The 14,875-nt window shown below is 47.5% G+C and overlaps 1 protein-coding gene across 1 annotated transcript in view; it reads right to left on the reverse strand.

Moving 5' to 3' along the window:
- The window catches only part of LOC119405286 (tyrosine-protein kinase transmembrane receptor Ror), a 107,389-nt gene extending 96,675 nt beyond the window's left edge, over nucleotides 1–10,714 (reverse strand). The window contains exon 1 of the mRNA XM_037672105.2: nucleotides 10,559–10,714. The gene's annotated coding sequence lies outside the window, so the exon portion shown is untranslated. The remainder of the gene's footprint in view (nucleotides 1–10,558) is intronic.
- Between the last annotated feature and the right edge of the window lie 4,161 nt (nucleotides 10,715–14,875).

Below are 14,875 nucleotides of genomic sequence, written 5' to 3' on the forward strand. Positions count from 1 at the left end.
TGCGTAGATGCTGTGCTGCAGGGGGTCAAGGAGGGAACGGCACCGGTCATCGTGTTAGCGAGCGCCGCCTAGCAGCTGATGCCGCCAGACGGGTACGGTATTCGTCTGTCTGTTCACTCCATGCCGCCATCAGCCTATAGTGTATGAAACAGTCAGGCCCTTTCAGGATAGCTAACTTGTGCGTGCGCTGCATGCTCTGTTGTGTGCGGGTGCCCGGATGAGAGCTATAGTCGGCTGTTCGGCAATGGGACCCGTCCAAGCGGGTCTATTCGGTGTAGGGGATATGTTGAGCAGGGTAACGGTCATCTAGGAGGGAAGGGAAAAGCAAAGTGCCTGCGGAAGAAGAGGATGAAAGAAGGAAATGCCGGACACAGTGTGCGCATGTGCTTGTGTTCGGAGATGAAAGAGACGCAGTCGTTATGGGCAACGCATTATCCGGGAGCAAATATAAGTGAGGAGAGGCGATCCGGAATGCCCGATTCCGGGCGATGCGGATATCACGGCTGTGCGAGCGCTTGTAGCCACTTAGCGTTGCCTTTGTCAGAAGCCCTTTTTAGCGCTCGACATTCGTACCTGCTCGATTTCGTTTTTCCTTGCTTGTTGCTGGATATCGCACGCATTACACTGACACATAGCGGCGGAATTCCAGAAGGAAAAGGCTTCGAAACATAGAGGGACAGGTCATTGTTACTGTGCGCCTAAGATTAGGAAATCGCTTAGGAAGTAAGTATTTCAGAAGTGCTCATGCGCAACTTAGTACAGACGACCACACGCCATACTTCTTTTAACTGTTCACCGCTTCGAACAGGAACCCTTGCTGGGTGTAATAATTGCAGATCTGTTAATATTTCCATCACCGAAAATTGGTGCCCGCGGAGCATGCTAAATTCCCGTCCTGCCATTTATTGCGGGCGAACTCGATTAATCGAACTAACGGTAAACAGCAGAAATTGAGAATAAATAATGTCCACGCTTAAACAAAAAGAAAATAATGCTCAGAGACAGCGAACATCTAGAAGCACCGCGTGGTATGACGCAGCCGAAGCAACACAATACACATTCAAAGAGCTGCGGTAGAGGAACAATACAAACACCCGGTAACCATGGGCAACGTGTAATCTGTAAATAAAAGAATCCCGCACACTGTGCATACCACGTACTGCGTTTCTCTTAAAACTTAGAAAGCTCTCCTAACGTGTAGTATATTATGAAGGAGTGGACAGGTGAGTGGGAAGAAAAATGTTTTATTCTACAGGGATGACCCGAGATGAGCAAATAGAATGAAAATAAATTATCTCGGAAGTAGAAAGCTCGCTGAAAGGAGCACGATCTATAGTCGGTGTCAGAGTCCCGTTTTTTACTTGCAAATACCGCGAAAAAAAAATGTAACCTGATGCTTTTTTTTTTCCTTATTACGAACGAAAATACGACCGAAATAACAAACACGCTCGCTATGCGGCGTGTTTATACAAGACGCCGGAATATTGCAGCCGTTGCTAGCCCTAACAACAAAGCACTAACAAAAGAAAAGCATAGGTAATGCAGACTTACAGCGAGTTTCTTCCGCTTTCAAGATTGCCGCGAATAAAACGGGAACTCCTCCATTTTGATTAAGAAAGGAAAACTTTCGTAGAAAACAAAAAAAAACAACCAAAGAAGCCGAAAGTACTTAACTAGGGGTTTGTGTAAGACGAATCGATGCTGCAAGGCTCGGGCGAACAAAAAAATAGAAATAATAAGAAATCAAGCACAAAAAAAAAACTATACGAAAGTACACCCCTGTATAGTACCCAAACTTTTAAATTAGGTTTGAGTGGTCGTTTTAAACTCTCGGCATAAACACGTCTGCGATGATAAAGTGTTTCGCTGGGAGCGCTGCCGCCTGTCTTCCAAGAAATAAACACAAATTGATAGTATAAAAAAGGAGAGCACTTGAAAAAAAAAAAAGAAATACGTTGGAAGTGTCAAAGAAAGGAACGAAAAGCGTAAAACGACGCAGTGCTACTCAAGGAACAAGCGAAAAAATAAACAAAGAGATAAAACAACCAAGTAGTATAAGAGTGAGAGAAACAATCTCTTCTTTAACGAGTCTGCGACTTAAGCCTAACTCGACAACCAGAAAAGAGCGTTGCGTTAAAAGAAAGCACCACGTCTGCGTGCTTTGACAAGACGTTAAACTTGATGTTAAACCTCCCCGCACGTCACGACTTGTAATAGCAAGATCACCCTGGTTAGAAGTACGCATGAATAATTACAGAGAGAAAAATAATTATTTGCGCATCATCTGCGTGGACGGAACGAAATGTTGATGCATGAGGAAGTTTCCTGCATGTCGATGTCGACGTAATATATTCTGATTGTTGAAAGTTAGGAATTGTTGCCGCCTTTTTTATTTAGATGTCTTCATCTTGAAACAGAAATACACATGAAAGGAGAGCCGTTGAGCTAGACATGGAAATTAAAGCAACGGTGACCAAACTACACGTTTCATTTCTGGAAAACTCGGCACTGGCCATTTTCCTGTCAAGAATGACATGTCACAAAGATAGCGCGCTCGAAAGAAGGGTAGGAGATGAAGGGCCCGTTTTTTTTTTTGTTTTGTTTTTTATTAGACGCAACCTCATGAAACCGACAGACGATGAAGCCAATGAAGGTATAGAGGACATTATCTGTAATTTTTGGCTGCGTTGTAGTAGTTAAAACAGAATGTGAAATGAATCAAAGTGAAAAAACAACTTCCCGTATGACTGCGCCACAAAAAAAGGCACACCCAGCGCAACGCACCCGTGAAGGCGGCGTTAAAGGGACACTAAAGGCAAATAACAATTTATGTCAGAGTGAAAGCTCAATGTATGACAACTTCTAAAACGGCAATATTATCGACAGCAGTGCCCTACTTAGCGAGAAATTAGGCTAAATGTATTACATGATGAGCGCCACGAGTGGGGCATTTTCGAAGTGATCCCGATGACGTATGAGAGCCTGCCTACAATAAATCACTAGTAATCAAACTAGCAGCAATAAAAAAAGAACCTTTCCGTGCATCAAAAGACGTAATAAAATGCTGCTTAATTGTTCGTTTCCGTTTGATTCATGGAAAAAAGAACCTCTGTGGCGTTGCCATGGGGAACGGCGCGCGTGGTTCAAAGGTTCCGTTTTCACGCGGTCGCGTCTCAGTGGTAGTTTCGGCATCGCGTACTACCGCGTATGTTTTGCGCGCTCGTGAAAGTCGCTCTGACAGAAAGTTCGACAAAATGCCGCATGCAACGACGCCTGCACTACGAGCTCTCAGCAGCATACCGCGTTCATCGGGGCTCAAGTCGCTAGGCAATGTCTCGTTGTCAAGCTCTCCGCCCACATCCATTGCGGCGATTGCAGCAAGCTTCGATGGTTTCGATGGCCGTTGTTGCTGCTGTGGGTCCCGCTACTTTCGCTCTGCTGCTACTAGTATCGGCGGCCGCGCAGTAAAGGCGTATGAACGTCCGATTTCAGGCGGGTGATTTGAAGTGCGCTAACGCGATGCGGACCACTAAAACGTGATTTTATTTCGAAATAAGCACTTCCTTATCATAAAAGTAGCATCACGAGGTTTCTGGACCGCTATTTCAACAATCAACGTCGACTTAATATTTGCCTTTAGTGTCCCTTTAAAGGGAGGAGAGGCAGGAGATATATTGTGGCAATTATTGTTGTGAGACAGAACGTCACCAAAAGGCGTGCAAAACCGTTGTGTTAGAGTGCAGGCGGCGGTAGTGCATAAGGGACACTGTGAGTTTTTTCGGTTTGTGTTAATTCTGCACCGTTTCGTGAACACGCCGGATCTCTCGGCCGAAGAGGCATATAGGGATTTCGCCTTCAACAACGCAAACTTTCTGCGGCCAGACCCTGTCAACAGCCCAGATTGTTGTTGATCGAGATCTCCCAGTAAGGAAGAAAAAAATGCCCGCTCAGCTTTAACGACAAGAGCTACGACGTGAACGCAATTACACGCAGGTATACGTTTATTGCCCGCATGCTCAGATATAACAGAATTAGAAATACGGAAATAACACTGCGAGCTACGGCTTACTTGCGACGGTACGCTGAAATCCCGCGGCAAATACGACAAATCTGGCGACTAGAATAGATAAATTTATATACACGAAAACAACATCACCTATAAGAATAGTATTCTGCGCGACGCCAAGCGGCGCAAAGGGGGAACAAAAAGAGGGGAACCGGAAACGAGCGAGGATCGTCTGCTCCAACAAAAGCAGACGACAGCGAAAAGCAGCAGCCGACAGGGCACCGGTTAAGGCGAGAAACGTCCCGAGCGGCCAATCAAAGAGCTCGCGAGGCGGGAGACAATAATACCGGAGCCCCGGAGAATATTGCCGGCTATATATATATCGGAAGTAATGGGATCTCGCGAGAGAAAACGAGAGATCGCGCCAACGGGCCGGCTTTGAAGAGATGAAGAAGAACGCAAGAACAAGCCGGGAACATGAGTCGTATATAAGAAAACGAAGCGGCACCCGACAGCAAGGAGGAACGAAAGAGATGGGAACACATGACAAAAACGACTAAACGAACGAAAGAACAAAGAGGTCCATGAACACGTTGTGTGTATAGGGAGGCATCGAGTACGAGAACCGGGTGGAAGAAGAAGGAGAAGAAGAAGAAGAAGAAATAGCAGACGACGCGGCGAAATTAGGAATGACGGCGCGAGTGCCAGACGACAAGCAAACGAGAGAGGTATAGAAGCAGACGACAGGGTTTGGAGGAAGAAGAGGACAGATTGGAAGTGACGAGCGCGAAAGCCGACGACGCGACCTAAACGCAATATACTGAGAAGGGGTTAAGATGACGCACAAAAAAGAACAAGAAATAAGAATGACGAAGAAGAAGAGCGAGAACAAAAAGTAGAAGATCAATGAGCAAGAGGTTTAAACAACAACAACAACAACAACAACAACAACAACAACAACAGGAGATGAAAGCACTGACATTTCTATCGGATGAAGCTGGTGTAAGCAGTATATAGGAACAAAAACAAGCAAAACAGGAAGGCACAGCAAACTCGCAATAAACGATAGTCACGGAGAATAGCGAAAATAACAACGTGTAAAAAGACATGACAGCACTGACATTTGCATCGAACGACCCTGGTGTAAGCGGTATTGAAAACCAAGCAGAACCAGAAAAAGAAGAACCGAAATCAGGAAGTAAGCATCGAAACTAAAGCTTGAGCAAGCGGTACACTTATACGAACGCGCGCAAGGCTCCAGCAAAACCCGTCGGCAATGTCGGTGGATCGCGAGAGAACGGACGCCGCCATGTTCTTACATTACTTATTTACTCATTTACAAATACCTCACTGGCTTCACGTAAGAGCATAATGTGAGTACATGCGCGGTATGTTTATGCATGCACGCACTTAGGGCGTACTGGTAGAAGGTAGCGAAATTAAATTATCCGAAAAGAAGATAGAAATATGCGGCGTGAGCAGCGTACTACATGCGTATATTTAGTGTAGTAAGAAGCGGCTGTACGGAGACGAAGCCGAGACAGGGAAGGCGGTGACAGGCAGAAAAGAGGAGAAGTGGACGAGCGAAGCCAAGAAGAAGTAAAACGGAAAACAAGCGTCTTTAACGAAAACAATAAAAAAAGGCTGGGATATCAGAAGATAGAAGAGGACCGCGCTATGCGTACGCGGGTGCCAAGATGTGCGGCGAAAGAGCTCGCAGCTGTCGCGGGATATTTTGCTTCTCTGACGACGACGCTAAGAAGGAAGGGGGCTATGGGAGGAACGGGTGGCGTACGCCAAAGGATGTGAAGTGTTTCGCTGCTGCAGCTCGCGAGTGCAATGAACAGCGGCGGCCGATCTGCGGGTGCCGACGCCAGCCGGGGGCAAGAACACCGAGCTTGAGTGCGAAGCGCGTCTACCGTGATTTTCGCGATAGCGTAAGCAGGGTTAATAGCGTATGCGTGTGCAGACGAGAGAAAGAAGAGAAGGGCACATGTCCTCTCACTCTCGTTTCTTTGAAGACAATGCTATTTGCGGTGAGTACTGACTCAACCACGTCGCGCATGTGTGTGCATTGTGCTTGGTGTTGCAAGCGTTAGCAGGCTGAGTTAAAACGGGAACTCTTGAACTCACCGACGGGAAGGCTATATTATTTTCTTAAATTTTATTTTACTACTAATAATTAAGTGAAAACAAGTGCAGGAAATGGTGACAACACTACTTTAATTATTTTTATTTCAATAAATAGAGCGAGATAGACAGGTAGATGAGCACCTGAGTTATTACTATAGGCTCGACACGATAAGCTGTGTCGTTGGTACATGGTTTCGAAGCAAGGGGCGCAAAAAACAAGACAAAACAAGACGCCGCTTAAAACGACGTAGCGAACTGTCTTGAGCACCCCGCCACGGTGGTGATAGTGGTTATGGCACTGTCTTGAGCATTCTTTCTTCGCGAAATACGAGCGTACGTCGTCAAGGATTCCAAAGTACTTTCACGCGCTTGTCAGAATTCCTGGTATTGAACTAACTTTCCGCCTCTTTTAAAAAAATGCAGTTGTTCGCTTAGTGATCAGCTAGTCAGCTAATCCCGAGGTGATCGCTAAGCTGATATCACCTCATGACGTATGCATAACACTGGTATAGCACTGAATTTCAGGTTATATGTATGTCTGACGCATAGCCAGGCTGCATTCATGGTAGCACTGATGAAGCATAATTTACGCGTTTAGTTTGCCTCAGCGTTTCTATTTATTGGGATGAGCGATCGTTGAACAGGGAATGTGGCTGAAGTCGACGTTTCGACAAGAGTACTCGTCTTCGTCGTCCCTTGTCGAAATGTTGTCACCAGCGGCATTCCCTGTTCAACAGTTTTCTTGTGATAGCAGTTACATCGACACTCCAGGCTCATATTTGCCTTCGCCGTCGGTGTCGCCGTGAGGTTGCGTAAGATGTCCAAGGGCGCAAGCTTTCACTCGCACGGGTCCAATGTCCATGCATGTGCGACTGAAAGCTTGCGAGGGCAGCCGGCGATCGCGGTTCAAACGCAGAGGAAACACTTTATTTTACCATCTAACGTCACACAGCACGTAAACTCTTAACGAGCTAGAAGCTGACCAATAAATCTTCGCGTGGTATCTAGAGGCATCAAGTCACTATCCTCCTGAGGCGCAGTATCCACGTGTTTCACGCAAAATGTTGCTTGCCCATTTGTTCGAGTAGCGGCTAAGAAAGAGCAAGGTAAATTTAAATTTGGATGAATTGAACCCCCAGTAATAATATGATATTTAACTATAGGGTTTAACATCCCAAAACCACGATATGATTATCAAAGACGCCGTACTGTAGGGCTCCGGAAATCTATACCACCTGGGTTTCTTTAACGGGCACCTAAACCTATGTACACGGGCTTCAAGCATTTTCGCCTCAATGGAAAATGCGGCCGCCGCGGCCGGGATTCGATCCCCCGGCATAACCCCTACGTCTCCATTCAACTTCTGTGTGCTGCTCATGCCTGCAGCCGATAACTTTGGTAAATGCGTTCCAATGTTCGACGGGTCGGTCGTTTGACGGGCCGTGTTCCAGCAGGAACGTTAAAAGCGTAATTTTTCTTTGTTCCAAAATGAACACACGCCCCTGAAGGGGCTATGAAAGCACGAAGGAAGGGTTTGGTGTCCACAACTATTAAGGCGAAAGCATTAGATGCCTCATCAAACGCAAAAAGTGGCCGTCGGCGTCAACACGAGCGATGCAAAAAATCATCGTCATGCGTTGACGTCATTATATGAAGTGAAGGATCGCCAAAACTTGTGACGTCACATGACGACGTCATTACACGACATTGTCACTTGGTCATATAGGTGGACCGATCCCGGAGACACGTGAGGTGCAGAGAGCTAGCAATGCATTCGATCCCGGAGGCGGTGCCAAACTACGCAGATGCAGAAAGCTTTCGTGAAGAAAGCTCTCGACTGAGAAGAAACACTCGACTGAGAAGACAAAAAAGATGGCTTTCGCCTTCGAGTCGTTTTATAAGAATGCATAAGAGACGCTGTAAGTTTCTTTTTCTTCCTTTTCATATATTTTCTGCCTGCTGGTGAGCATCGTAACCGCTAACAGGGACGTACACAGTATCCAAACTTCGGTTCGCTTCCGACTTGGCTTCTGCGGTTCCTAAACGCCGCAACAGCCGAAATACGGTTGACCGCGAGCTGCACCCTTTCGCCTATCTCGCAGAAAGAGAAGAGCGAGAAGCCCGCTCAGCGATGTGGGGAAAAGTTCCTCGCCTCGTCCAGTCCTCGCTCGTCGGTTTCGCGGGCGCCGGAAATCGCGCCCCTTTTTTCGGCATCGCGGAGGTGTACCGGCGGAGAGACGCTGCCATAGTTGGTTAAGGCAGCTGTCTCGCCTCGTTGCGTGCTTCGCATCGCGACGGCGACTCCCAAAGCGGCGTTCTCGCGCGCGGCGGTTCGGGGTGGCGACGAATATTCCTAGACGCGCGCGAAGGGCGGAAACAGTGAGCGGCGTAGCGCGGTGCCTCTGTGCGTGCATGCGGGTATGTGCGTGCGTGTGTGCGTGCTGTGTATATGAAGCTTGGAGCGAGCACGTAATGAGGAAGAAAGGGTGAAGGCTACGAAGAAACCTGGATGCGAAGAGCGGGTTACACAGAGAACCAAGAACAGGTATGAAGACAGAGCGACAAAGATAGCTTCAAAGCCATCGCTTAAGCGGGCTACTTAAACGATGAAAAATTAAGAACATGACATTAGGAGGAGGAAACGACCAGACCAGCACTTTGTCCATTAATCTTGCCTTGTCATCCTTCTATTCTGGTCTTCTGCTAACCCTTCAAGCTCTGGGGGGGGGGGGGGGGGGCTAGAGACACGGCTTCAGAGATACCGCAACGCGCTGGACTTGTATACACTCAGCTTTTTGTCTGCGTCATATTTTTGTCATGGTTGTCTTTACCAAATCTAAGTAGGATACGAAAGCAAGCGACTATTTCTGTGGACCTCGCAACATTTCTTAGAAATAAGAAATAAATTAAGCCCTCTCCTAACAATTTCCCAACTCCTCAGATAAGTGAAACTTCAAGGCTTCCGAATGCTACTTAATGTTGTTTTCTTCACACGATGTCGGTCACGCGCGTGTTTCTGATCATTTGTAGCCACTTTAGTTCCACAATACGCACGGATATGCAGCACCAATATGTGCGAATATGCAACAATATGCAACACCTCAGCTGCAGTTGCCACGTTGGGTATAACAGAAGCGAATTCAGATGCGAGCATTCACGAAGTCGCGTAAAGCGCAACTCGTTTGCCACCGGAGGCACAGATTTGAATGATTACGCGCACCTCGAAGGCGCCAATGAAACCAACGAAGGCTTCGCAAACGTTTGGCAATAGCGATTCGCCGTACTTAATTAACGTCGAAAATGAGAACGAGATGAAGGACTAGGATAGGAGAGACTCGTGTATCGCTTCTCAACACTCGGAATGTCGAGCGAGAAAGTACAAGGGCAAGGAGGACAGAATGAGTGAGCATGCCGGCGAGGGAAGTTGTAAGGACTGATCGGGAGGCGAAATGTCACGAGCACCAGGAGGCTGGGGATGATGGCGGCCGCGGTGGTACACGGCGAACCGGGCATAGTAGACCGTAAGGGCAGCTCGCATTCCGGTGTCGGTTGCTCTGGCGCCCCGCAACGGTGGCGAACGCCGCGGGTTGGCGCCTAACGAGTCCAACGGAATGCGAGGGGAGACTTCTCGCGATCTAGCCAGGGGCTCTTCGCAACAGTACATCGCGGCTCGGTCTCTGTCCTGTGTTGCGCGCCACCAAAGCGGCCGTTACTGCCATACTCTGTCACGGTTAGTCCTTTTCCTTGTATACGGGGTATTTCGCTAAGTTTCATCGCCGTGTGAAACGAAGTTGGGGGCCGGAAAGTCCTGTTGACGGGCTTACCTGCTTTGTCATGAGCCATAGACACGCGCAGGGCTCTCATGGGAGATGATAGGTGTAGATCAGTAGGTGATTCGTGATTAGCGAAAGTAACCGGAGAAGCACACGGGACACAGAAGGAGACAGCACGAAACGGCACGCGCCGCTTCGATTGGTAAAACTGGTAAAACTGTCTGACTCGCCAACATGCATTCAGTGTAACGCCCCAGAAGACCTGCAACATGTTCTGTATAACTGCAGGCGATACGCATCAGAGGGACGATCTCTGAAGGCGGCACTCGAGCGTAGAACTGCGGCGTATTGTCGGCCCATTGAAAAGCACCGCCTATGCGTAACTTGCCACGAAAGTGCTGCTGACGTTCTTGCGGGCCACAAGCCTTAACGAAACTTTGTAAATAGTGTGATCTGTGCGTGTGTGTGTGTTTGGGGGCTGTATGGGCCGTTACGTTTTTATCCTTGTTTATAACATAAATAATCATCACCCAGCACCTGTAGTAGCATATCAGGTGAATCGTGAGGCACGAAATGCTGGAATCTCTAGCATTTCACACATACACATACGTGACGGACATGATAGTTTTCAAAGTGCGTTTCTAACCTCGGCGGCAGTGATGGTGGGGAGGTCGTCTCAACCTCGTTGACGTCCACCGCCTCGGACGAAGGGTCGAAGGGCGAAGGTTTGATGAGCACCGCCTGCGCTGGCGCCGGAGACTGGTGCTGCTGCACGGAACGCCTCCAGTGACGACCCAGGTCAAGCACTGCGTGCAAGAAAAAAAGAGATGCTGACGAGGAACGAAGTGAAGTTGTTGTAGAGCAGAAATTAAAATTCTAGGACAACCAAACGGTTATTGCCGCATATTCGGCGCCAGTCTCGTCCATGGATATATACACTCTAAGAAAAGAAAACGTAGTGTTGCTATTTTTGGTGAGTTTTGACTTGCCACGTATGACTCTCTTTAAAGAGACACGTTGACTCTATCTTGGGTCCACCACTAAGACTATAATGATCTCCAAAGAGAGTTCATGTGTCTGAAGAGAGTCGCATACGTGGCAAGTCAGGACTAACGAACAAAAGTTAGGATTCTTTTTGTATTAGGGTGTAGTAATGATTCCATGGAGGCTATCTGGTGAAAAATCATGCCTAGAAGAGTTGCTTAAAGCGTAACGGGGGACTTCTTCTGTCACCCCTACCTGTCGACTCAGACATAGCTGTAACCCCTCGGCAGTTCCCAGTTAAGGTTTCGGGTGAGAAAATGGGTGGCACCTAGTGGCGATCGAAGACAGGAGAGGCGCACTGAAGCTCATTCACATGTCTCAATCCCGCAGTCTTTCTTCCGGTCCTCTTCCATCGACACAGCGCACCACAGTAACGCGTTTGTCATGTTCAGGTGCCGTGTAAACTAAAGAATGCCTATAATAAAGCGCTAAATAAACAACCTCACTGTCACGTAACACTTGCAACACCCTAGCACCAACTTCTTGCACATATACATTCAAGCGATGAGCGACATCAGACTTTCGCAGTAAGGGACACTTCGTCTGTGTCTTATAAATTGAAGGGCGAAGATAGACGAGTCGTCGCCATGACCAGTACTCCAGCGAGCGCTATTCGTGTGCTGCTGAGCAAGATGCAGACACCGATAGCTCGATGCGCGTTGCAAATGATGAATGTCATCAGTCCAGTTCTCGCCAGGTTGCAGAAGTCCATTGCTTCAAAACACTAACAGCAGCACCAAGGCTTCACCGTCGACAAGACTGTGGGTCCGTGGGACAGCGCATCCAACTCGCATAAGGCAACGAATGCGGTGTCGTAATTTCGGCCGCAAGACTGATTGACCGTCTGTGACGGCGAGCACAGAACTGTCACTACGTGCGCGGAAACAACGGTGGGCTTTTTTTTCTCTTCTTCCTATCTCCGAGTGCAGGGTAGACTACCGGGCTCAGCCCTGGTTAACCTTCCAGCCTTTCTTTCATCCTTCTTACCCCGCCACGGTGGTCTTGTGGTTACGGTGCTCGACTGCTGACCCGAAGGTCACGGGATCGAGTCCCGGCCATGGCGGCCACATTTTCGACGGAGGCGAAAATACTTGAGGCCCGTTTACTTAGATTTAGGTGCACGCTAAAGAACCCCAGGTAGTAAAAATTTCCGGAGTCCTCCACTACGGCGTCCGTCATAATCACATCGCGCTTTTGGGACGTCAGACCCCCAACCATTATTATTAATTATTATATTCTTTTATTCTTCTTGCTCTGTCTGTCTCTTCTCTTGTGTCGGTCGTCAACTCCTTAGTAGTTCGAGTAGGCGCCGAGATTTATTTTGCTCTCGTTGCTATTTTTACTACCACAGCGTAATAAGCTGTCATCGACGAAATGAAAGGCTGGTCGTCTCCACTTTCGTAGAGATCGCTGACTGCGCTATTTCTAGATCCGCCCCCCCCCCCCCCCCCAACTCACTGCGAGATCACCGACGCGCAGTTCTCGGAAGATAAAGAGAAACAAAGAGGAACGGGCGAGCGTCGAGTGATGAATAATGAAACCGAGAGGTGGCGTCACACTTCAGCGGGCCCGCGCCAGCGCACGGCCCGTCGCCTCGCATCTTGGCTTCGTGAGGCGTTACAAGCGGCAGTGCCTGCAAATGGCGTCGTATGTATTCCAGACGCAGGCAACCCCCCTACACCCCAAAAAGCCAGGCCTTGCCAAAACTCGTTCATTCTCACTCTCTATCAAAATGGCGCCACCGATGCGAAAATGGACGTCGCGTTCGGCGTACGTGAAACGCAAGCACTACGGCGTAGAACCGTAGCAGGTGCAGCCAAGGAATCAGTACAGGAAGAAACAAAGATGGCGTAAACAAGCAGACATCCGGGCAACAAATACGTCTGCTTACCAGTAGAAACAGCAGACGACAAAGAAAAGCACACGATAAAAGTGTGACGCAAACAAAGATAGCGCGGACAAAAACGCGATACGGATAGAAAGTCACAGCGATCTGGATCGCGCCAGGCGCAAGGTGTGTACGCTAAAAGGGTTTTAATGGCGACGTGACCCGCGCGTCTAATGCCCCTCCCTGGAGCAAGGCGTCGCTGGCGTCACTGCGCGTAACTTCCGGTTGTCTGCTACCCGTTTCCAGAAGGCACTTCTGTTTCTTCAGTTTCTTTTGTAGTCTGCACTGCAATGGATTTACCAGAAGGCGTACAGACGAGTTTCGTCTGCTGCGCTTACAATGGCTGGGCGGTTCGTTTGTTTTGCTTTCACGTGGAGAAGGCGTAGGATAAAAACAAACACTTTTTCGGCCATCTTTTTTCTTCAGTTTGGACCGAAAAGCGATTCAGCCGGTAGCGGCAGTAACTCGCGCCACGGAAAACAACAAGACAAAGCACACCGTGGAACGCCGGGAAAGCCGACAGGGAAAAACTTTTTTTTTTTTCGGAGCTCTAGGACAAAGGCTATTTTGCAGATCACGTACACAAACCTCAATAAACACTTTCGTTCGTCGAACGGAGCCAGAGTTTCTGTGGAACACTTACCAGGGGAATGCGAAAACAAACAAACTAACTAAAACGTGATACAAACAAAAATACACCGAAACGCCTACTCTGAAAGGATAAACCCCTTTTTTTCCCACGTCCGTCCAAATGCACTTTCACGGTACGTAATGGAAACAAATCGAGAAAACCGTACGATACAAGAACCTTGTTTATTTTTGTTTGTATTTTTTTATTTGTTTTCGTTCCTTTCTTGCGCTAAACCGCGTATATCGCGTTATCTGTGGTGCACGTTTCTTTGTTCTTCATTAATTGCGCCTTTTCTCTAGGCGAAGCCAATTGATGCTTTGTCAGGCGGTCTTTCTTCTATGTCGCCTGCGAATCGAATTTGCCACTTACGTCATTCGAAGCACGTAATCGATTTTCTTAGTGTGTTTTTTTCCTTTGGCTAGAAACCAATAGTGTCCCTTCTTCGTAATTGCGAAACTTAGGCAATGATTCCCAAATGCCTCACGTCCCAGTGCGGTACATTGACTTGGCTTGGAGACTGGCTCTCGCGGTTTCAGGTTGGAGCCGACGGTGCATAGTTTCTTTTTTCTTTTTGTTCCGCAGTCAACGGAAAAGCTATCGGACTCTTGATCCAATTGTAAGAACCTCCTCTGATTGGTCTGCAGGAAATCAAGGTAAACGGAAATTATTTTCTGCTGAGAGGTTAACCGCACGTTGTCTGCAATCAGTCGACCTTTCTTCGCGATAAGATGGCCTCAACAAACAGCAAAACAAATTACTTGGGTAAAACATTTACAAGGAAATTGCATTCGAAACTATTCTGGTGCGACATGCCAGTTATTTGCGTTGAACACAATAAAGGCAAAATTACCCATCTTCTATTGGAAATATCGATTGCAGACTTCGTACACGGATCTGAGTCTCAAAGCATGAATTTCGGAAAGTTCACTTGTTCTTTCTTCTAGTTCGATTTATTGTTTCAGCAGAAGCTTGCAACAATCTCAAGCTTTTCGTTCACTTATCAGGTATAAAACGAAATGCATTCGCTGAATATGTCCATAAACTGTGATCCATGTATCAGGAGGCACTGTTTACATAATGACGTCACAGAAAGAGACTCGAGGCGCCGATTTCCGCGCGAAGAACCTCATGAAACAGGGCTACGCGCCTTTCATCGCTAAATCCGTCGATTGGAAATTTTCACTCTATGCTTGCAAGAATTTGGTTAATGCTACGGCATACTTGCAACATTACTGTATACTTGCAACATATATTTCGTTTAGAGATGAAGGGAATGTGAAAAAAAGCAATAAAGAGTACAACTTCTGCGCGGCCTAAGCAATAATAGGCAAAGAAAAATAAGAAATGTTAGCTGTGTTGTTTAAAAAAATACCCATTCGTATTTCCAGAAGGTATACAGA

This window comes from Rhipicephalus sanguineus, chromosome 9, assembly GCF_013339695.2.
Source record: "Rhipicephalus sanguineus isolate Rsan-2018 chromosome 9, BIME_Rsan_1.4, whole genome shotgun sequence".
In the NCBI taxonomy this organism is placed as follows: Eukaryota; Metazoa; Arthropoda; class Arachnida; order Ixodida; family Ixodidae; genus Rhipicephalus; species Rhipicephalus sanguineus.